The 24626-nt window shown below is 40.4% G+C and overlaps 1 protein-coding gene across 6 annotated transcripts in view; it reads right to left on the bottom strand.

Moving 5' to 3' along the window:
* Nucleotides 1-7297: 7297 nt before the first annotated feature.
* LOC143672596 (protein WWC3-like) overlaps nucleotides 7298-24626 on the bottom strand; it is a 310051-nt gene continuing 292722 nt past the window's right edge. For 5 of the 6 annotated variants that reach the window (XM_077147209.1, XM_077147211.1, XM_077147203.1 and 2 more), the window contains 2 exons: nucleotides 9707-9800; nucleotides 7298-9256 (listed from right to left, as the gene is read on the bottom strand). The gene's annotated coding sequence lies outside the window, so the exon portion shown is untranslated. The remainder of the gene's footprint in view (nucleotides 9257-9706; nucleotides 9801-24626) is intronic. The other variant, XM_077147204.1, reaches the window with a different exon arrangement.

Here is a 24626-nt window from a genome sequence, read left to right as displayed (position 1 = left end):
ACACACATACAGTCCATATATGATTTGAAATCAATGGCTCACAATATCATCATCTAGGTGTGTATTTATCACCATGATCAGTTTTAGAACATTTGCTTCACTCTAGAAAAATAAATAAAAAGAAAAAAACCTCATACATCCCAAACCCCTTACCCCTCCCTCTCATTGACCACTATTATATCCATCTACCCAATTTATTTTACCCTATGTCCCCTGTCATGGTCAGGTGTCAACTTGTGTCAACTTGGCCAGGTGGTGGTACCCATTTGCCTGGTTGGGCAAGTGCTGGCCTGTCTGTTGCTATGAGAACATTTCATAAAATTAAATCATGATCACGCTGGCTGCATCCACAGCTGATTCTATCTGTAATAAGCTAAGGGGAGTGTCTTCTGCAATGAGTAATGTTTAACCTAATCAGTGTAAGTCTTTTAAGGATTCAGAAGAGACATTCTCTTCTCTTCCCACATCAACCAGTGAGACTCTCCTGTGGAGTTACTCCAGATCCTTCACTGGAGTCATCATCTTCACAGCCTGCCTTATGGATTTTAGACTGTATGTTCCCATGGTTATGTGAGACACTTTTATAAATTTAAAATTAATGAAAATTCTTTATGATTCTGTTTCTCTAGAGAACCCTAACTAATACAGCTCAGTACCAGGAGTGGTTCTTAAGAAAAAGAATCTTAAAAATGGTTTTTATGAATGGTTTTCTATTCTAACTGGACTCAAAGCACTAAGAACTCTGAATCCCATAATCAGAATGACACTGCCAATCCATGGGGTGAGTGGGCAAAAGAGATAGTAGAAATATCACCAATGAATTCTTCTAATGCTTCACTTGTTTGAAACCAGGCTCTGGGGAATATGTTTTTGACACCTCTACAGAGTTTAGGGAAATAGTAGTTACAGAGATGTTGGCTGGTTGTTGTTAGATACCAGTGTATACATTAATGAGTGAAAATGATGGGCTTAAGACTTCAAATGAGAAGTTTACGTGCCATCTGACAGATGTAAATGTTTCTATGAGTGTCCTGAAGGAAAATCTTATTTCCTCTAGTGTAGACTTGAGATGTCCAAAAGTCAGACTCAGAATCTTATTATTAGAGTAGCAACTTTACAATGTAAACTGAAATCCCAAACTTGCATGGTGTCTGCTATTATAGTGAGGGAAAGGAATGAAAATTATGGTGACATATGGATTAATAATGATGTCAGTGGAAAGGTTGAAACCGTAGGCCATGCTGAGTCTCCTCTAGATAACCTGTAATAGTCTGCTCTGAGGACATGGCTACTTAACCTCCATCTGAAATGATTAGCCCTAGAGTGATAACCCTTGTTTCACTAGATGAAACCACAAATGAATTCTCTGAAGCAAATGGCTTGGAAGATACTTCTAATTCATTTCATGACTCACCTCCACCACCATTCATTCCTTCCTGATCTAAAACTAGATTAACATTCCAACAGGCCAGCAGGTGAGGTAAAATATCACTCATGAAGTGGTACATTATACTCCAAAGGAACAGTGTGAGTTTTCCAATTTATATAGACAGAAATCAGGGGAATATGTGTGGCAATAGATTTTTAAGGGTGTGGGATAATGGTGGGAGGAGTATAAAGCAGGATCAGGCTGAATTTATTGATATAGGCCCACTAAGCAGAGATTTTGCATTCAGTGTTATAACTTGAGGGGTTAGAAAAGGCTTTAGTAGTTTGTTTGGATGATTGGCTGAAACATGGATAAAGGTAGTCGACATTACCTGAGGTTGAAATGCCAGAACTTCCCATTGTCCAAGTAGATGAGGGGATCCAGAGGCTTAGAGAGACTGGAAGGTTATAGTGGATTTATTATGCAAAGACAGCTCTTAGAGCCCATGAATGTCCAGAGGCATGCCCCTTTCACCACAACTGTAAGAAATAAATTTGTGAAACTAGCTCCATCATCCCTGAAGAGCTCTGTGCTTGCACTTCTCTGTAGGCTGAATATTACTATGGGAACTGCTGCCACTGAATTGGAATCCTTAAACACAATGAGGAAGACCAGATCCCAAGTTGGCAGAAGCCAGGTGGCAGCACTTAATTATCAAAGACAGGGTGGACGTGGCTATCATAATAGCAGAATCAAAGCAGGAGTTGAAATAATCTAAACTTATAGAAACTTGTGGCACTGGCTAGAAAATCATGGTGCACCTAGAAGTACAATAGAAGGACAGTCTACTAAATTCTTGTTTGAGATGTAAACACAAAAGTGTTCTAGGTCAAGGGAACTGAAGTGTAACCTGAATTACAAAAACAAAGAGTCATGGCTCATTAATCAATTTTCAGACTTGAGACAGTTACAGATTCAGAGCCCCTTGAATGAAGGGAGGTCAGGTCCCTTTGGTGGAAGACTCTGTTACACTGCCACAAATATATACTGCTAATCTTCCTCCAAGCCTTCACCAACAGTGACAGCCTTTTATCAGGGTATCTGTGCATTGAGGAAAAAGAAATGATTACATATCTTGGGATTATTAGAGATTGGCTGGAAGTGACATTATCCATGGGACCCAAAATGTCACTCTGGTCAACCAGTCGGAATGCAGGCTTATGGAGGTCAGGTGATCGATGGAGTTTTAGCTCAGGTCCATCTTATAGTGGGTACAGTGGACCCCTGGACCCATTCTGTAGTTATTTCCTCAGCTCTAGAATGAACAAGAAGAAGCTCTGCAACATGTCCAGGCTGCTGTTCAAGCTGCTGTGCAACTTGGATCATGATCCAGCAGATCCAATGGTGCTGCAAGTGTCAGTGGCAAATAGAAATGCTGTCTGGAGCCTTTGGCAGGCCCCTAAAGGAGAATCACAAAGAAAACCACTAGGATTAGGAGCAAAGCCTTACCATTTGTTGCAGATAACTACTCTCCTTTTGAGAAACAGCTTTTGGCCTGTTACTGGTCTTTGGTAGAGAATGAACACTTAACCACGGACCACCAAGGCACCATGGGGCCTGAGAGCCTATCATGAGCTGGGTGTTGTCTAACCCACCAAACTATAAAGTTGGACATGCGCAGCAGCACACCATCACAAAATGGAAATGGTATATATGAGATACAGTCAGAGGAGGTCAGGTCCTGAAGGTACAAGATACATGGGAAGTGGCCACATTACCTTCTCTTCCCCAGACCAGAGCTATGGCCTCTTGGGGAGTTCCTTACAGTGAGTTGACTGAGAAGAGAAAACTTGGTTCTGGTTTACAGATGGTTCAGCACGATATGCAAGTACCACCTGAAAGTGGACAGCTGTAGCAGAATGATCCCTTTCTGGGGTGTCCTTGAAGGAGAGTGATGAGAGGAAATCCTCCCGGTGGGCAGAACTTTGAGCAGTGCACCTGGTTGTTCATTTTGTTTGGAAACAGAACTAGCCAGAGGTGTGTTTGTATACTAACTCATGAGCTGTTGCTAATCATTTGGCTGGATGGTCAGGGACTTGGAAAGACCATAATTGGAAAATTGCTCACAAAGAGGTCTAGGGAAAAGGTATGTGGACAGGACTTTCTGAGTGGGCTGAAAACACAAAATAATTTGTGTCCCGTGTGAATGTGTGGGCACATGTGTGGGGAAAAGTAAGGAGGAAGAAGAAAAAGCTTATTTTCTGGAAGGTCATTAGAAGAACATGTGGCATTAAGTCCCTTAACACCACTATTATCCATAAGAAATGAACACTAGGAAACATAAGGAAGTCAAAACTCACTTATATATTTGAACAAAGAAATATATGCCCCTCATAGCCTCACCCTAAAGAATGAGTCAAAGACAATAGACAGGCAACTCCCCACTCTACTAGGCTGTTGACAACACAGGATTTCTGGTTTCTATTCTGCATGAAACAACCAACAAATATCTGGTGAGCACTTTCTCAAGAGAGGTGCCTAAGTAGTCAAATGACAGGACCCCACAGTTTAAAAGTAAGAAATGTGGACTTCCTATCATCAGGTTTATGGAACTTCACACACATCTCATTCACTCCATCCAATTCTCAGCCTTCACTTAAGGATACAAAAGAAAGTTTAAGAGGGGGAAAATGGCCAGCTTACAGTGTTGGCAAATGGCAGAGCAAAGAAGCTGCTAGTGAGCTGTCTCCTTCCCACCTCAGTTTCATAATGTTTCTCAGTGCTGTGAGACTGCCTAAGTGAAAGGTGCTACTCCCAAAGTTAATAGCCTGATATCATTTTATCCCTCACCTCAAGAATACAATTGGGCTGCATGCAGATCACATACAAGGGCAATTCAACAGCTCAGAGGAGGGAGAAATACTTGAGAGAGTTCCCACTGGTGAAACAGTTTCAGTTCTAAGCAGCACTAAGAGAAGTTAATGGTCATCTGAGGTTACCGCATGGCTCCACAGGTAAAAGTTCTCAAAATGCATCAAAGCAAATACCCTTTGAGGGAATACAAACATTATGTATTTTCTAAATGCCTTCCATCTCACCTTATCATCTAACTCATAGCCCCTGCCTCATGTTAGGTATGGTGGCATAAAAGTCCACATTGACTGCTTTTTCAGTGTGTGCTATATGATGGAGCCTCTAAGAGTTTAACTGACTTATCAGGTACATAAAAGTAAAGGGCATGGTGTCACCAGGAAGTGAGTCCCTAATCTATAGAGCAGCTCAACCCTGTACACACAAGTGGTGCAGCAATGGAAAAGTTGTGAGGGTGAATTAACTTCACTGGTCATAGGATACTGCTGGTTCCTCATACCCCAAGTAGGAAAGAATCTGGGTCTAACTTTCTTTCTCCTCAGGGGTCAGCAACTCCAAAGAGAGAGCTTACTATGTTCTTTTTTTAAAAATTATTTATTTATTTATTAAAAAAATTAAGAACAAACAAAAACATTATCATTCCGTTTCACATATATAATCAGTAATTCTCAATATCATCACATAGTTGCATATTCATCATTTCTTAGAACATTTGCATCACTTCAGAAAAAGAAATAAAAAGACAACAGAAAAAGAAATAAAATGATAGCAGAGATAAAAGATTATACATAACATACCACTTATCCCTTGCTTTCATTTATCACTAGTATTTCAAACTAAATTTATTTTAACATTTCTTCCACCTATTATTTATTTTTAAGGAGCATCAGACACAAGGTTTTCACTATCACACAGTCACATTGTGAAAGCTGTATCATTTTTCAATCATCATCAAGAAATTGGCTACTGGAACACAGCTCTATATTTTCACGTAGTTCCCTCCAGCCTCTCCATTACATCTTGGTTAACAAGGTGATATCTACTTAATGTGCAAGAATAACCTCCAGGATAACCTCTCGACTCTGTTTGGAATCTCTCAGCCATTGACACTTTGTCTCGTTTCACTCTTCCCCCTTTTGGTCAAGAAGGTTTCCTCAATCCCTTGATGCTGGGTCTCAGCTCATTCTGGGATTTCTGTCCCACGTTGCCAGGAAGATCCACACCCCTGGGAGTCATGTCCCACGTAGACAGGGGAAGGGTGGTAAGTTTGCTTGCTGTGTTGGCTGGAGAGAGAGGCCACATCTGAGCAACAAAAGTGTTCTCCTGGGGGTGGCTCTAAGGCCTAATTTTAAGTAGGCTTGACCTATCCTCTGTGGGGTTAAGTTTCATATGAACGAACCCCAAGACTGCGGGCTCAGCCTATAGCTCTGGTTGTCCACACTGCTTGTGAGAATATCAAGAATTCAACTTGAGGAAGTTGAGTTTTCCCCCATCCTCACCATGCCCTTAAGGGGACTTTGCAAATACTTTTCCACTCACTGATCAAATCAGTCTGGCATTCATCAGGGCATCACCTGGACAAACCAACAAAATCTCATGTCCTATACAAAGTTCTATGCACTCAAGGTGTTCAACCAACTATCCACATAAGTTATATTAGGAGATGCACTAGTCAAAGTATAAATATGTACCAAATAAACATTTTTTGCTTTAGTCTCAAACACAAGTCGAAATTTTAAGATATTAATTACCATCTATTTTCAGCACACTGCAGTAATGACATTCTTTTGTTCTCCCTCATGCAAAAACGTTTTTTAAATTTGTACATTTAGTCACTATCATTATACACTATAGGCATTCCTAGATATACCATCTCAATCTTTATAATCTATCATTCTTTGTGATTTCATTTATGCCCCAGCCCTCCTCCCTCTATCATATTCAAATGTGGCTTCATTCAGTGTTTTAGCATAATTGTATTACAGTCAGGTAATATTGTGCTGTCCATTTCTGAGTATTTATATTCAGTCCTGTTGCACAATTTGTATCCCTTCAGCTCCAATTACCCAATATCCTACTCTATTTCTATCTCCTGATGGTCTCTGTTACCAATGAAATATTCCAAGTTTATTCACTAATGTCAGTTCATATCAGTGAGACCATACCATATTTTCCTTTTGTTTCTGGCTAATTACATTCAGCATAATGTCCTTAAGGAAGGTCCATTCATGTTGTTACATACTTCATAACTTTATTCTGTCTTACAGCTGCATAATATTCCATCTTATGCAAATGCCACAGCTTGTTTAGCCAACCGTCTGTTGATGGGCATTTTGACTGCTTTCACCTCTTGGTAATGGTAAATAATGCTGCTATAAACATTGGTGTGTAAACGTCCACTTGTGTCCTTGCCCTTATGTCCTCTGAGTAGAGACAGGATACGATGGGTCCTGTTTTTTAATCCATTCTGCCAGACTATGTTTTTTGATTGGAGAGTTTAATCCATTAACATTCAGTGTACTTTCTTCTACACTATTTTGCCTTCTGGATTTTATATGTCATATCTAATTTTCCTTCTTTTTACCTTTCCTCATAGTCTTCTTTTCTACACTCTTCTCCACACCTCTCTCTTCTGTCTTCATATCTGTCTCTAGTGCTCCCTTAAGTATTTCTTGCTGAGTTGATCTCATGGTCACAAATTCAGTGATTTTTTTGTCTGAAAATGTTTTAATTTCCCCCTCATTTTTGAAGGACAATTTTGCTGGATATAGAATTCTTGGTTGGCAGTTTTTCTCTTTTAATAATTTAAATATATCATCCCACTGTCTTCTTGCCTCCATGGTTTCTGCTGAGAGATCTGTGCATAGTCTTTTGGGGCTTCCCTTGTATATGATGGATTGCTTTTCTCTTGCTGCTTTCAACATCCTCTCTTTCTCTTTGACCTCTGACATTCTGATTATCAAATGTCTTGGAGTACGTCTATTTGGATCTATTCTCTTTGAGGTACACTGCACTTCTTGGATCTGTAATTTTAAGTCTTTCATAAGAGTTGGGAAATTTGCAGTAATAATTTCCTCCATTAGTTTTTTTCCTCCTTTTCCCTTCTCTTCTCCTTCTGGGACACGCACAACACATATATTTGTGCGCCTCATATTTTACTTCAATTCCCTGAGTCCCTGCTCATATTTTTCCATTTTTTTCCCTGTGTTTTCTTTTTCTTGCTGGATTTCAGATGTTCCATCCTCCAGTTTACTAATCCTATCTTCTGCCACTTGAAGTCTATCATTGTAGGTTTCCGTTGTTTTTTTTCATCTCTTCTACCTTGCCTTTCATTCCTATAATTTCTGTGATTCGTTTTTCAGACTTTCAATTTCTTCTTTTTGTTCATTCATTGCCTTCTTTATATCCTGCTTCAATTTACTGATTTGGTTTTTGATGAGGTTTTCCACGTCTGTTTGTATATTCTGAGTTAATTGTTTCAGCTCCTGTATGCCATTTGAATTGTTGGTTTGTTCCTTTGACTAGGCCATATCTTCAGTTTTCCTAGTGTGATTTGTTTTTTTTTTTGCTGGAATCTAGGCATTTAATTACCTTAATTAGTTTATTCTGGAGATTGCTTTCACTTCTTTTACCTACGGTTTTCCTGCTGGATGAATTTGTTGTCTATCTATTCTTTGACATTCAGTTCAGCTTTATCTGGACCTCTAGCTTAAGTTTTGTTTAACAGAGGAGAATTTTTCAGTTCCTGTTTTCTTGTACTTGCCCTGCTTATATGGTGCCTCCCCACCACCGACCCCTAGGAGGGTCTACTTAGATATTATAGACCCCAACCAGATTTTCCCAGACCAAAATGGCCTCCTATCAGGAGGAAAGAGTCACCTGTGTCGGTTTTCCCTGAGAGTGAGATCCAATAGGTTGAAAGACTTTCCTGTGAAATCTCTGGGCTCTGTTTTTCTTATCCTTCCCAGTATGTGGTGCTTGTCCACCTGAAGGTCCCACCAGTGTAAGATAATGCGGTACCTTTAACTTTGGCAGACTCTCCCTGCTGGGGGCATGGTAGAGACAGAGGAGAGGTTGTAGGTTGGTTTTAATGTCTTTAAATTACCAAGCCCTGGTGTCTGAATTGTTTGAGAGAGGGATTCCACCTGAGTAGGGCTTCACCCCTCCCCTGGGGAAGGCACAGGCTCCAGACAAGCCTCCAAAGAGCTCACTTCTGCCTATGCCTGGGGCAGTTGCAGCCTGAGAAGTCCTGCCACTGTATCCAAAGGCAGTCAAGCCTTTGCAGAAACACAGCCACAAAAACCTCTGTTTCCTTCATTCCCCAACCCCCCTTTTCCATCATCCCTGCCCCCTTGGTGCCGGGGCAAAAATGAGCAACCTTCACTTTGACCAGGTGCACCTAAGCTGGGGGCCTATTTTTAGTAGTCAGAATTTGTTAATTAATTCCACAATTGGTGTTTAATTGTGCTCAGTCCCTGCTGCTGGTAAATTTCCTTTCCTTTCCCCTCTGGGAAGTAGCCTGTGGGGGTGGGGCACTGGCCACTGCAGCTTTGGGAACTCACGGTTCTGTGAGGGCTCGCAGCCAGTCCAGCTGGTCCAGACTGGGGTACGCTGTGTGTCCAGTCACTGATGTGGCCCCAGGAGCTGTTCTGTACTGTTTCTGGTTATTTAGTAGTTGTTCTGGAGGACCAACTCAAACATGTGCATCACTAAACCACCATCTTGACCCAGAAGTCTTCCGCTTACTCTGTTCTGGGCAGTTAAACAGGGGAAGGAAAACTAAAAACGTAATAACCCAGAAGGAAAGGCATGGACTTTTAATTACTTTTTTAAGACAGATATTTTCTCAGAAAGGAGTGAATGAAGAGATTGTAAATCTTACTTTGCCAGTGACAAAATGTTGGTAAGCCTCATTGCAAAACTGCTCCCATTGCGTCTTTCACACAAACTACATCAGAAGAACCAGGATGTCTCTCTCTGTTGGTGATCACACCAATGCCACCAAGGTTGCAATGTCTAATGGGAAAGGAAAACATAAAGGACATGGGTCATCTTAAAACAAGAGTGATACTGCCTTCACAACCAATTAAGAGAGAGGAGTTCATCAAGAAAAAAATACAGATGGTGAGGGTATCATTCCAAAATTTCACTGACACACCTATCGCAGCTTTTATGAATTCCTCTTGTGTTGCTGTGGCAAACTTGTAAATTTGGCTGCAGCTAACAGTTAGGAGGGCTTTGAAGATTATAAGATTTTTCCACATTATAACTCTTTAAGAGATCTGAGTAAATAATCATTTTGGGGTGGGGGTGGCAGGGTGAAGCAGGAATAGGAAGTGGAAAGGAAAGCAGGGTAAGGAAAACTGAAAGGAGAAAAATTCTGGTGATTAGAAAAAGATTAAACAATATTGAGATGCCCTTAAGTGGGATGCTATTCATTAAATCTGATGTATCTTTCTTTCCTACCTTCTAGGTGTATTTGCCAATTAGCAGTCCAGTCCTTTAGTGTACTCAGTGCTGTTAATGTACCACATTAACAGAATGAAGAGGGGAGGAGTCCCTAAAAAAACAAACCCACACAATCATCTCAGTTCATGCTGAAAAGGCATTTGAAAAATTATGCACCCTATTTTCCATAAATATACTGAGGAAAACAGGAAGAGAAAGGCATACCCTCAGTATGATAAAGGGTACATATGAAAAATCAATGACTACTATCATACCAGTGAAGAAATGAAAGTTCTCCCCCTAAAATGAGGAACAAATTCAAGGATGCCCACTATGACCACTGCTGTTTACTGTACTAGATGTGCTAGCCAAAGCAATTAGGCAAGAAAAGGAAATAAAAGGCATCCAAACTGGGAAGGAAGAGGGGAAACTATCCCTCCCCACAGATGGCATGATCCTATATATAGAGAGAAAATGCAGAAGAAACTGTAAGGAAGATACTAGAACTAATAAGTGAATTCAGAAAAGAAGCAGGGCACAAGATCAACGTACAACATCCAGTGATATTTCTATACCTTAGCAATGAATGTTACAAAAAGAAAATGAGAAAAACAATTCTATTTACTACAGCAACAGAAAGCACAAAATACCTAGGAGTAAATTTAAACAAGGATGTAAAGGACATATATACAGAAAACTAAAATCATTACAGAAATAAAACCTTGAATACAGGGAAAGATACACTGTTGCTTTATGAATTGCAAACTTAATATTGTTAACATGTCAATTCCACCCAAAATGATTTTCAGATTCAACTGCAATCCCAGAAAAACACCAACAGCCTGCTTTGCAGAAATGGAAAACAAATCACTAAACTCAAATGCAAGGGCTAGGAACCCTTGTATAGGCAAACCATCTCAAAAGAGAAGAACAAACTCATGGAACTCACACACACTGCACAGTTTCAAAACGTACTTCTAAGCTACAAGTATCAAAACAGTGTGGGTACTGGCACAAAGACAGACATACAGACTAATGAACAGAACTGGCAGTACAACAGTAAACCTTCATGACTATGGCCACCTGTTTTTTTTTTTACAAGGAAGCTAGTCCACTCACATGGAGAAAGAACAGTCTCTTCAGTGAACAGTTCTGGAAAAATTGAATATCCACATGCAAAAAAAAAATGAAGCTGGACCCCTAGACTTCACACCATAGGAAAATGGTGTGACTAAATATAAGCAAACTAGAAAGTCATATACTGAAAGCATGGGCACAAAAGAAACAGGACATTAACTGGAGCCCATCAAAATTAAAAAGCAAAAAGGGAAAAAAATACTTGGAAACTCTATGCCTCATAAGGGTTCAATAACTAGAATGTTTACAAAAATTTCCTACAATTCAATTTAAAATTGGGCATTTTTTTTTGTTTTTACATGGGCAGGCACCGGGAATCAAACCCGGATCCTCAGGCATGGCAGGCAAGCACTCTTACCTGCTGAGCCACTGTGGCCCACCCAATACTTTTTCTTTTGAACAGACATTTCTCCAAAGGAGACTCACAAATGGACCATAAACATCACCCATTAGGGAAATGCAAGTAAGTGTCATAATCCACTAGAAGAGTTATTATTAAAGAGCTGGTGAGTCTTTAATAATAAAAAGTGTTGGCTAGGATGCAGAGAAGTCCTGATTCCTTAGTGCAAAGTTTGGCAGTTCTTCAAAACATTAAAAACAAAGAACCACAGGGTCTGGCAAACCCACTTCTAGGTGTATACCCCAAAGAACTGAAAGGAGGGAGGGACTCTGCAGACACATGTACATCCATGTTCATAGCAGCAATATTTACAATAGCCAAAAGACAGAAACTGTCCACCAGTAGATGAATGGGTAAAACAAAATGTGTCATCAACATACCCAGGGTATTTAAAAATATTCACAGAATATTACTCAGCCTTAGAATAGATTCTAGTTGAATGCCACTCCATGGATGAACCCTGAAGACACCACAATGAGTAAAATACGTCCAACAGAAAGGAACATATATGCTTCAGTCAGAAAACACAGTTCTAAACAGTCAGGCCTGCCTGATCCTGCATCAAACAGAGAAACAAGTCTCTCTGTCTTAGTGAGAAGCTGAGTTTATTAGAGATGCACACGTCAAGAACTGGAGGAAAAACTTTCTAAGGCCAGATCTGAGTGGAAAGGGTGGCTAGGGCTTTTATTACCCCTGACAAAGAAATAGCCAGGATCCAGAAGAAAGAGGAACAGAAAGAGAAAAAAAAGAGATAAGTTAGTAGTTGTGGGTATTTTGATGGGGTACATGTTGGAATTTAAGATGATTTCAAAATCAGACACGTGGAAAAAAATTTGGTAGATGAAAACAGGTAGTAGGTGCACAACCAAGAGGCCACAGTTGTTTCTACCACAAAGAAAGAAACCTAATTACCTAGGACTATGGAGAAATCCTGCTTGAATGAAAGGATGGCAAATCAGAATCAAGAGGTCACCTCCTTGGATGAGGCTTTTCTGGCTACAGCATTTTTGCAGTTCCTTTTTTGTTTTAACTTCTGAAACAATTAAATTAGCCAAGTGTTCAAAAAACCTCATGTTTTCAAAAAACAAGGATATTCACTACCTTAGCCACCTCAAGTATCAACCATCAACCCTGATCATCTTTATCTCCATAGCCCTGCACTGGACCATTATGAAAACATGCCTGGCACCAAATCATTTGATCCTGACATATTTCAGCAAGCTTCTGATTAAGGTAATTCTGTAACTTTTTGTTGGATCTCTTTAAGTCTCTCCTAATCAAAAGTTTCTTCTCCGTGTCACTGTTTATTCACTGAAAGGGAGGTTCACCAATGCTTAGCATCAAGAATGCACTGCAGACAACAGACCTACGGCGACCTCCTGTCTGAGTAGAGAGAACCATTTGTGATGACTGGAATGAGACTGGGGCTCACTGAGAACACCTCAGCCTGAAACTACAGGCCCTATCACTCTTAACTTTTCAGTTCTCTCTGATGAGGAAGAAGATGCCAATAAAATGGAATTGAGCAACAGTCAGATGTAAGGAGAAAAGAAACCAGAAAACATTCCTGTTTTGAATTTGAGCCTAAATCAACCTGTACTGTGTCATTCACCTTGATGAGAGGATCTGGGCAATGTATGGCCCAAGCATCATGAGTTACCAAGTGTGTAATTCCCTTTGAACCATCAGATCTCTTCCTCACCTTGTACATCTTGTACTAGGACACAGAGCAAGGATAACCAATTTAAAAGGTGAAATTTACTTTTTCTATTTACTGTTTATCACCCTATCTATTTCCAACACTTCTTCAGTCAGGAAGAGATGGGTCTAGGGGAAAACTATGTTAACCACTCTCAGAGTAGATAATCTGCTCTACTGCATTAGTAAGCTGACACCTGAGAACTCTGCTTAAAGGAACTGAGTTCTGGAATCTTTTGATAGCTAATGGGAGAGGGGGAGAAGGAGGGGTAGGGGTGGGGAACAGTATTCAGCTGTACATATAGCCTCTAGCCCTTTGCTAGGGGTCAAAACCTTGGTACATCTGAATGACCACCACAGATCAACCTGGCTATCATTTGCTTCTCACATACACAGTATTTCTGATTGACAGTTCATATCTTGCAACTCTGAGAAGACAGCTGGCTGCAAAGAGCCCCCAGCAACAAGTTCAACTTGAGCACTGCTAAAGACATGTTTGTGACCAGGCGTAAGGTAGAATATGTCTACAAACAATCTCTTCTTTCCCATCTAACTTTTAAGTGGCAAAATCCACTCCCTATTTCCCATTTCTCCTGGTTCATGTCTAATAAATTCTAATGCAGCTCAAAAACCAGTAGGAGCTGTTCAAATGGCCCACACAGAGTACATCCTTTAGCCTATCTGTTCATCTAAGCCCTACTATGTTCCAGAAGAATTTTTGACACTATGCAAATCCAAGCAAACAAAATCCATTTGTATTTAACACTGCCATCCAATGTAGTTCAGGTTCCCTGCTTGGTGTTACCTCCCAGAAGTGAGAAAGTGGGGTTTTCTTTTCAGCTTTGCTGGGAGAGAAAGCTAATAAAAATTTACTGCAAACTCTACACTCTTCAAGTAAGCACATGGTCCTCAGAAGTCTCAAGTTAACCTTTTGGGTAAATGTGAGAATAATAAGGTTCAATGGACAGAGTCGGATGACTGGAATACTTCCTACAGCTGCACTCTAGAAGGTACTCTCTTTTAACGAGTTCCCACATTTCCTCTACTTCTAGGATCTCAGGAATGAGAGAAATTTGACAGATTGCTAGTAGCATGGCTTGTGATCTGCACAGGAGGTGGGGAAAGAGGGACATGTTACACAAAGTAACCAACAATGCCAATCCAGGACCCTGGGGCTAAAGATTTTGAGGGTCTCTCTAGTACCAGAGAGCCCCAGTTCAAATACTGGTCACTCAAATACTGCTTTGGGATCTTGCCTCATCTTTGAAAGGGAAACAATTCTAGCACACTACTAAGCTTGATAGAGTGGGTGAAAGGATACAATCAAGGTAAATTAACATGAAAGACATGGCAGAGTGGTAAACATCAACAAATATTTTACTGATATTTGCTGCTGCTACTACAGATCCTAGACTGCACAAGGTTCCAAACAGACAGGGGAGCCCAACAAAACCTAGGAAGACTAGTATGACTGACCAGCTGACATTATACATTTACAGTTCTTAGTCTTTACCAACTCAATTAAGACTATATAGGAAAATCACAGGCTCAGAGGCAAATCTGGGATTCACAGCCTGGTGCATCCAAATCCAGTTACCTATGATAAGGTCTGGCCCCCAGAGAATGAATTTGATAGGGATCTTCAGATAAGAGCACTACCCTGCATCCCACCCCCAGCACAAAATCCATGGAGAATGTGCCCATCTGGTTCTACTCTTCAAAGAGTGTCCTGTATTCTCCTTCTTCTCTTCTACCCCACCCCCCAAATCACTAAACTAACCTGAAAAAATGCACTGTGATTGTTTCTGACTCTCCTGGGCACCACGTTTACTAAGATGAACACTACCTAGTTAGCTGGTTGAAATTACCTTCTAGACTTACCAAGTGAAAACCTCACAAAAAACAGAGGTCCTATGCAAAAGTAAAAATTGAATGGAGCCTAGACACCATAGAAACCTATCAAAACAACTAGACAACCTAGGTGAAATGGACAAATTCCTACAAATACACACACTACCTATTCTGACTCAAGAAGAAATAGAAGAGCTCAACAGATAAATCAACAAATGAGTCTGAACCACTAATCAAAAAAAATAAAAAACTTAACAAAGAAAAGCCAAGGACCAAATGGCTACACTGGAAAATGGATGAGCAACGAAATATATAAGTGCTCAAACTAGAAGACTGCACAGGGAATTATTTGCAGGACCCTGTATCAGGCTAATGACTCATACTTTATACCAAGCATGAGCATCAACAATAACAAAAAGAACTGCCCTGGACCTCATCAAAACTAAAACCAAGGACATTGTCATAAAGTGAAAATAAGTATAGGACTGGTTCTTTTATGGGGGTGGGGGATGAGGGGATGCTGCCAGTTGGGACAAACCTCTTACCCCAGGAGTAACCCCATCATCTTAGGAAATCCAATTATTATTATTATTAATTTTTCCTGCACCCAGGTAGGCTCAAGGCCATGAAAGGATGAAAAGATGACATAAGCTGGAGGAGGACCCTAAATCTAATGCTTATAAAAGGTCTAGGACAAACAGAAGCAACTGTGAGGGGAGTAAGGGAAAGACATTATCCAGGGACAATTTGATCCAGTTAAAGGTAGGCAAAAGTCCTAGGGTAGGAAGTATCCCATCTGTCTCAGAATTAGCAAATCTTCAGAAAACTCTTGAGCAGTGGCCTTCGAAAACAAAACCTCAACTTTGTCACCTATCTGCTCAGAAATTCCAGTGGTGATAATGTCCAACTCATGACCAACATGCTGGACCCAACTCCAAGTCCAGCAGCTTCTTCCCACGTACGCCCAGGAAATATCTCTAAACTATTTTCTCCTTCCAAACCACCTGCCAGGCTTTCAATCTCTCTGTTCCATTCCACTGCCTACAGCCTCTACAGTAGGACACTAAATGACCCTTTTCTCCTTTTTACCCTCACCACTAAGCCAACAAAGTACCATCACAGTGATCTTTCTGTCATGTAAATCCAATGCAATAACTGCAACTGCAAAGCCTTATGCCAAGTATAGGGCTGGACAAACAAGTCCTGACCTGCATCCCCTGCTCTTGAACATCTGATGTGTCCCAAATACCACCAGCAGCCTGAACATTGCCTCCCTATGCTTACTCACATTTTAATCCATTAAGTTATGTTAAAATACCAGAGTTCAGCAGATTGCTGTGTCAGGGCCTCTCGCCTCTCTCATGTCTGTCTTTGCAAGAGTGTCCACATGACCCCTCACATGTGTTCTCAATAAATTAGCTGTCTGCTTAGTCTGGAAAAAAAGAAAAAAGAACAGATAGTATTCTGGCTCCTTCTGTAGATTCTTTCTGGGCACAAACTGAGCATCCCATCTGCCTGGAAAATCCTTTCCATACAACATCCACCTTGACTGCCAGATGAGTGCCAACCCTTCCTACAAAAATCAATTTTAGGCTCCACCAAAAGTTTTCTTCCTTGCCCCTCACAAAATCCATGGATTTAGAAGCTCTTCTTCAGCTTCTACTGCCATGAGTATAATGCTGAAATGAAAAAATTCAAAGCCTTCTCATCCCTGCCCTGCTTAAAGCAAAACTGCTTGAGTCCCATCTTTCCTGGCACTTAATATCAATTACCTGTCCCTTCCACTAGCACTTTCCTTCTTGCCTAAACTCTGGTCTTGAGCACCTTCTTTTACACCAATCTCCAATTCTCATAAACATACACTGGCAGCGGGCTACAGTCATCAAGATGGCAAGATTTGGTGCTCCAGGGTTCTGTCCTCAACAGAAGCTTTAAGCAACAAACAATAGGTACTGCATTGTCTGGTAGCAGCCTGAAAAACTGGACCAGGATGCTTTTCACGGACACCATCCCACAACCGGCCTTGCATGCAGAAGGCCTGCAGAGAGCTCACCCATCCACACAATGTTGTAAAAGAATAGTTAAATCACAGCTGTCCAAAGGAAAACTGGTTATGGGACAGACAGTGTAGAGGCTGGGACCATTAGAAGACCAGAGATGGGACGCAATAGACAAACACTTAAAAAAAAAAAAAACAGGTTCTACACATACTAAGGAGCTAAAGAAAACAAGGACAAAGAACTGAAAGAAATCAGAAACACAAAAGCTGAACTCAAAAAGAATGCGAATGAATAGAGAAATCATGAAAAGGAAACAAACAGAACTGAAGATCAAATTAACAGAGTTTAAAATAAGTAATTCCTTAGAGCAGTTCAACCAAAGGCTTGAGCTGGCAGAAGAACCCACGTTGCTGAACATAAGACAACTGAAATTATTAAGTTTGAGGAGCAGAAAGAACAAAGTAGGGAGAAGAGTGAATAGAGCCCGAAAGAGGTGTGGAACACCATACAGCATACACGGATATATGTCTTCTGCCGATCCCAGAAAGAGAAGAGAAAATATCAAAAGAAATAATGGCTAAAACCCTCCCAAGTTTAATGAAAGTTAAGGCTAAGAACCTAATATCTCATGGGACATCATGGAAGCAATAAGGCAGTGGGATGACATGTTTAAAGTGCAAAACAGCAAAAAAAGAAACAAAATATTTGTCACACAACAATACCTTGGAGCAGCTATACATAAAAAACTTGTAGAACTGTAACCCATACCAATCTCTGAAATCTGTTCTGCAACTAACTGTTGCAATGTACTCTGATATTTATTGCTTTTTTTGTATATATGTTATTTTCCACGAAAAAGAAAAAAAAAGAAAGAGTATAATAGAGAACATAGGATTTAACAAATGAATGTGATTGCTGAATCCTTATAATATTAATATCCCTTTTGGTTTCCAGCGTCTTGGAGCAGCTAGAAGAAAAAATGAAAAATCGTGGAACTGTAAACCATACCAAAGTTTAAAATCTGTTGTATAACTACTTGTTAAAATTCACTTTGAAATTTATTACTTTTTTGTATATATGTTATTTTTCACAATAAAAAAAAAGCTAAAACAAATTTGGCAAACAAGAGTGCTGCTCCCAGCAAAACTGTTTTGAAAAGTGATGGGGAGATTAAGACACTCCCAGATATATAAAAGCTGAAGGAGTTTACCACCATTAAACAGGCCCAAGAAGAAATGCTGAAGGGAGTTCTCTAGCTGAAAGGAAAGAACACTGGACAAGAGCTAGAAGTCACAGTGCCTATGGATAATTAAAAGATGTAAAGAAGCAGTGTGCTTCCTTTACAGAAATGCTTACATGGAACTTCATGGACTTCAGAATTAGTAGAAAGAAGCAGAATTAAACCACGCAAAAGTAAATTCAAACTTATGAGAGGTCCTGAACTTCATTAAACTATACTACTTGTAGGAGGCACTGTAAGTTACAAGAATTACTGCTTTCATAATTCAAGTAAGAAAGCCCAGTTCTTATGCTCGACTATAAAACACTTCTCAGGAAAACAAAAGGTATTTTCAGTGCTCTCCGTGGTGACAAGAAATCCACCACAGGGCTTTCCCCTCAACAAGACCTAACAGGGCACTGTTAGAAGTCAACCCTGTAAATGCTGATCTGCAAAAGGGCTTTGCTAAATGAATCAGATATCTTTTTGGACCATTTACATCCCACTAACCAGAAAATCCTTTCTCTTAGACCAAACATAGTAAAAACAAAACAGATCACCCATTCAGCAACAGAATATAAGCAGAGCCAATACAAAGTTAAACATTTCCCAGCCTCCAAATTCCAGTAATAGTGGGAGAAAGTGAATTCTGCTTTTAAAAAGAACCACAGGGCTGTGTGACGGTAGTTCAGTGGCAGAATTTTCACCTGCCATGCCAGAGACCCAGGTTCGATTTCTGGTGCCTGCCCATGCAAAAAACAAACAAACAAGGAACAAACTAAAAACAACGATAAGCACTGCCTAAGAATATTTCTTGAAAATCTCAAGGGATCTAGGAATAAGACAGCAAGGGATTTCCAGACCCGAAACAAGGGGAAAACACAAGAGCATGGAAATTAATTTTGCCTTTTGTCCTGAGAGCACCTGATTTCCTTCTGAAGGTCTTTCAGAGACAACAGAGTAGAAACGATTCACTCTCAGGAAGGCAGATTAATATGAGACTCTTAACCATAGTTAGCTGCACCTCAAAGACAGGCACTCTCCGGAGATGTAAGGTATGAATAATCCTATCTTCCTGTTAACTTACCACCTGAAATTCACATTGCTTCAGAAGCTTTAGAAAATTTCTAAGCCTTGAACTATGATCAAGGTAATACCAGGCTGATAGCCCAGAAACCAGTCAGATGAAAATGTACATTATCTGGGAAAGGCAGAATCTTCTTAGACCTCCTATTTTACTTATTATTATTATTTCATATGCAGAGTACAGCATAGAGGGAACTAAGAAACCACGAAAAAGAAACACCACCCATAACAAAGCTTGCTCAAACAGACTTAAGAATTTATAGCCTGAAGGGCTACAGATCTGTAGGGATAAGAAAGCTTTGCAAAGTAAACAGGTAGATTTGAAAAAAACATTAGATCTCTTATGAACAAAAAAATAGAATAACTGGGGTGGGCCATGGTGGCTCAGCAGCTCAGCAGCTCACCTGCCATGCCAGACACCCGGGTTCGATTTCCAGTGTCAGTCCATGCCAAAAAAATAAAAAATAAAAAAAAAAATACAGTAACTGAAATTAAGACTAAAGGTAACATGTACAATAACCATATTTACACTTAAAAAGGAAATTAGAAAAACTGGAGGGTGCTAAAAAAGAAATTATTCACTCCAACTTGCTGTCTAAATGTATTCTATCACCCAATCATCTTGTGCAATTCTTGGGTGTTCTGAACCATCTTGTTAATCCTTTTCTGTTGCTTTTAAAATGCTTACAGTTAATGCTGCTTCTACAATGCTTATCAACTCCAAAGAGACCAGGAGATACTACTGGAGATACACATGTCCAGCAAGATACTACTCGTGTGCACTCAGGTAGACTGTCTCTACACACTGTGATCCTATCTACTGCTCTCTACTTTTCCAACACATACACCTTCAGGATGTACTCTCTCAGTTGAGGCAAGAACAATTTAGTTAACACGACTGCTAAAAGTCACAAAGGGATAGAAAGCAAAAAACCAAATAATCAGTGAAATTTCCTTCAAACAAAACTTCTTTGGGTTACGTCACTGTCTGAATCAATCCCTTTTGGACTGAGCTCCATTTACCTTGAAAATATATCAGCAGGGGAATTCTGGCCATCCTGATGGCAGAGTAACCTTCTCCCGAGCTCTGTCATCCAAAGAAGCTGTCACCCACAGAAGAGCTGATGGAACCATCTTTCTTAAAACACCAAAAAATAGTTTTGAAGGATGGTAGTCAAAGGGCAAATCATAAAAAGGCAATAGCAGGTAAACCTAACAGTGCCATGGCTGGCTCCTCCCATTCACTCACCCACTCAGTACAAACTTGTACTGTAAAGGGCCAGTCCCTGGTTCCATTTCTGGAGGTGAATAACCCTTGTGCAAATACTGGGAGCATGTATGTCTGTGCCAGGGAAGCTCAAAGGAATGAGCCCAGATATTCAGCTTAGACTTGTGGTCTAGGCTTGCCCTGAATATAGAGGGATGCTTGCAGATTTCTCTTTCAGAATGCTGTAGAACAGTCAAATCTCAGCTCCCTGGGGCAAAGGTTCCTCATTCTCAGGCAAACATGCAGTACTCAGAGCACTGAGAAAACATGATTTCTTATGGCAAAGGAGGTGTTCTCTTATGTGCAAACAGGGAAATTCCTAAGACCACATACTAATGCCCAGAACAAAGACAAATGCACAGAAAAGACAGGGGAAAACCCTATACTTTCGTTTCAGGCTAGAAATTTATTGTCAAGATACCTTAGTTGTGAAACAGAATACTCTCACAAAACAATCTATATAACCGAAAGTGCTTTGTTTGTTTTTTCTTATTTGTTAGCTTCTAGCATTCAAGGAAATCTGTTTCTAAGATTTACTAAAACAAACTGCAGTGTCTAAATTTCTGAGAAAATATGTATAAATTAAAGAATGTCCAGGATGTAAAAGACTGCAAAACATACAAAGTAACTGGAAACAACAGCAAAGGATCAGAAACCATCCAAGCAGATCATAAAAAGACTTTTTAAAAATGGTCCTAAGTATAAGAGCTAAAAGAAAGCATGGACAAGGAACATCAAGACAATGACAGACACACAGAGAATGTCAAAAAAAAAAAAAAAAGAGACAGAAATCTCGGAACGAAACAAATGGAAACTGAGGATCACAGCATTAAAAATTAAAACTGAAGAAAGAATCAGTAAATACAATGTAAAACAATTAAAATGTTTTCCTCTCATACAAAGAAAAAACAATCACTCTGAGGAGCAAAAAGATTAAGAAAATTAGATGAAAGACTTGTGAGATACCACCAAGTATAACATGTGCGCATTATGAAAGACCCAGGAGAAGAGAAATGGAAGAGGAGGGATACTTAAAATATTTAAAGTTCCAAACTTTAACAAAAGACATGAACATGCACATCCATGAATCTCAACAAATTCCAAACAGGACAAACTCAAGAAAACTGTTGAATGTCAAAGATAAACAGAGAATTCTGAAAACAACAAGGGATGCAACAAACTACAATGACAAATTTCTCATCATTAACCAGAGGCAAGAAAGCAGCGGGATGACATATTTAAAGCACCAAAAGCAAAAATAGCCAGTCAAAACTGTCTTTCAAAAATAATCGAAAAATTAAGACATTCCCAGATAAAGAAATGCTGAGGGAGTTTATCACCATTAAAATGGCCCTATAAAAAACGCTGAAGTGTGTGCTTCTTATGAAGGTCCTCAACAAACTCCAGGAGAGGCTAGCTAGGCAACCGTGGGAACGTAAGGGTTCAAGGTCTACAGGGCAGGCCATAAGCTGGGAATTCCAATGAAGAGTCTGGACGAACTCTACAGAAGAGGCTCGCTGCTGAAGCAGGAAGAGTGTCTCTTCTGAATCTTCCTTAAAAGCCTTTGGAGATTAGATTAAGTGTCTCTCATTGCAGAAGACATTCAGCTGATTATAAATGCAATCAGCTGTGGATTCAGCCAACAGAATGATGATTTAAGTCCAAGAAATGTCCTTAAAGCAACAGACAGGCCAGTGCTTGCCCAACCAGACAACCAGGCACCACCAATTGGCCAGCTGACGCATGAACCTGATCAGGACAACATTTTACCACAAATAGGTAACAATGGATATTAACAGTGTAAATGTGATTTTGCCTGGAGCATCTGGGAGTCCAACACCTCTTAAGGCTCCACAACCCTGATAAACATCCAGCTTTCCAGAAAACATGAGGCTAAAAAGCTGCTGAACTGCACTCGATTTGTCACTATGGAAAGAAAGGGTGGACAAAACACAATGGTAGAATTCTTCACACCCTCAACAGTTCACTTTCTTCCAAGACTGGGTGACACTCCCTCAGCTTGTGGGGACTGGTCAGTGGCTAAGGTGCCAGTAAAAGAAAAACAGAGGTAGTCAACTTGAAGTCTTGAGGTCCATTACTTACCCAGATTTGGCAGGTCATTTGACTTCGTGCAGCAGAAGTTGAACCTGAACTCAACTTGTAGGGAAGAAGAATACAATCAATTTAGAGGGGCCTGTTTTGTTTGGAAGGTCCAGAACCATCAGCTCTGGAAATGCTGGCATTCCCCCTTCCCCAGCCAATTCCATCACACAACACACCTCTCCATTTTACGCTGTTCCAAGGACCACTGCCTTGCCAAGACCTTGCCAGTCTCTTCCTTGAGTACGCACCTTGGTGTGGCTTATGCTACATTCATAGCTTTCTGCAGTATCCTAGTACTCCTTACCATTCCAGTCCTCAAAGTCTTCATACAAGCCCCAACATCTTCAGTGGAACTTTGCTGGAGCCCCCCAACCCACCATACTTCACACTTCTTCCTTTCTTACCCACTTGCCACAAGGTATGGTCAGTTCACACTGCCAACTAATCCCATTCTATTATGATCTCTGAGAAAAACAGCCCTTTGGGGTGCCTGCTTCCCCAAATCCTCCGCTATGCAAGGCATGGGACTGAACTGTCACAAACTCCAAGAAAACTAAGGCATGGTCATGGGAGGAGGGGTTTCTGAAACCTGTTCTTAAGCTTCTTTTACATATTCCTTCTTTAGCTTTTTCTTTATTCTGCTTTGAAGAACTCATGTCATCAACCATACTTTTCTAAATCCTCATGGGGAAAGGCAATGAAGTCCCTGTGACTGCTGAATGTACTAGCACAAAGAAGTTTGATTCCTCGTTCTTACTTAGTAAATTAAAATAAATTTTAATTTATTGTTAAAAAGCCTCCCTCTTCAGCCTTTAACCACTGAGGAAAGGAGTACCAATTATCCAAGAAGTGCCACCAAGCACCAAATAACCCACCCAGGTAACCACCAACTGCCTGTCATGTAGGCTCTCTAGGCTGAAAAACTCTTACAATACCTCACACTTAGTCCTGCTTATAGTCCCTGGCATTTTAAACACCTGAGTTCTCACAAAGTTTCTTCCTCTTTACACTGGCTCCCTCATGGTCTCTCCCAGAAAATCAGGCCTTTCTTAGCCTCACTACACCACAAATGCTGAACCATACCAGGAAGGCATCGCCAGTCTTTTTCTTGTTAGATTCCTGCCACTCAGGAAACTTCCAGCCCAAAACTTTGGCGGGATTCCTGCAGAATGATGCCTCTAGGCAGATTGTTCTCATCTTCAAATCCTTCCTCAGCTTCAAGGTTCAGTTCCAGTGCTTGACTCCTACCTCTGAGATTCCTCCCCTAAAACTCATCTGTTTTTTTGGACACTCATAGCCTTCCATATTAAACCAGTAACTCGGGTTCAGAGAGCATGGCAGTTACGTAATACCTCTAAAATAGTTAATTTAAGATAACTGTTTAACCACAGAAGGTCTGATACATGTTACAGCATGGGTGGACCTTGAAAACCTTCTGCTAGGTGAAATAAGTGAGACACAAAGGACCGGTATCGTACGATTCCACCTTATGAAATATCTAGCACAAGCAACATTTACAGAGAAAGAGAGTGAGTAGAAGTTACCAAGGGCTAGGGGAAGGGCACAGCTTAAGAGATAAAGACTTTCTGCTTGAGGTGATGAAAATTTTTAGTAGTGAAAGTAGTGATGGCAGCACAACACTGAAAAAACAACCTAGGCCACAGAATTGTGTACAGAAAAGTGGTTAAAATGGCAAATGTGTCATATGTTACCACAAAGAAAAAAGTAACATTAAATGGTTTAATTTCTCTTCTTTTTCAATGCAAAAACTTGCCACACTGGATAACACCCCTTGACCTACCAAAAGACACATGTAAGCCCACCCCAAAGTGAGGTTTACAAAAGCAAAGGAGACCCTTCTCAGCATCCTCTGAGCCTGCACAGGATGCGGCGTGCCAGGCTTCTTTCATCAGTGACTTCTTCCTGCATCTAAACAACTTATGCCAAACACAAGGAACAGAGCTCATGAGCCATCCAAGAGAAGGATTTATGATACAACTCCCTGAATTCCCTGATCTCCCTGATTCCAGCAGCTGAACAGATCCTTTGGAAACACCGACCAGCCCTGAATGTCTACAATCGTTTCTTCCCTTTGCCCTTTTCTCTTCTTCGTTCACATATTAACTTCTCAAGAGGTCTGCCAGCTTCACCTTCTTTAAAACTGCAATCCATACCTC

The sequence above is a fragment of the Tamandua tetradactyla genome, chromosome Y (assembly GCF_023851605.1).
Source record: "Tamandua tetradactyla isolate mTamTet1 chromosome Y, mTamTet1.pri, whole genome shotgun sequence".
Lineage (NCBI taxonomy): Eukaryota > Metazoa > Chordata > Mammalia > Pilosa > Myrmecophagidae > Tamandua > Tamandua tetradactyla.
This window is presented reverse-complemented; position numbering and strand designations above follow the sequence as displayed.